This window comes from Octopus bimaculoides, chromosome 3 (assembly GCF_001194135.2).
Source record: "Octopus bimaculoides isolate UCB-OBI-ISO-001 chromosome 3, ASM119413v2, whole genome shotgun sequence".
Classification (NCBI taxonomy): domain Eukaryota; kingdom Metazoa; phylum Mollusca; class Cephalopoda; order Octopoda; family Octopodidae; genus Octopus; species Octopus bimaculoides.
The window spans coordinates 32,909,790-32,910,285 of record NC_068983.1 but is presented as its reverse complement, the minus strand read 5'-3'; positions in this window follow the sequence as shown (position 1 = coordinate 32,910,285).

Sequence of the window (496 nt, the reverse complement as noted above, 5' to 3'; positions counted from 1 at the left end):
GGTTACGAAATATTACAACATATTACATGTAACCCATACTAATTTCGGCAAAGTCCAAAATGCAATACATACATACATACATACATACATACATACATACCCAAGAAAACAAAAATATCCTGTTGTTGATGCTGAACTCCTAATGAAGGAGCCTTGGATCTTGCTAAGAAACATGCTCTTTCTCTATTGGCAAGAAATCTTGAAATAAAACTGAATAATGACATATATAAATTACATATACCCCACCTCTACCCCCACCCGCTGCTTACCCACATACCCCAACCCTGAGCCTAATCCACACCCCATCCTTGCTTTCCCCCACTCTCGCCTCTCCCACCTTCCAACACCATCACATCACACCACACCACACACAACTATACCATACAGTGTTGCAATATACATATCAGTCCATAGTGGATTGACTCATATCTGATATATCCAAAAGTTTATATTAACATAATCTTTTCAAAACCCGTGAGGATATCAAGCAAGAAGC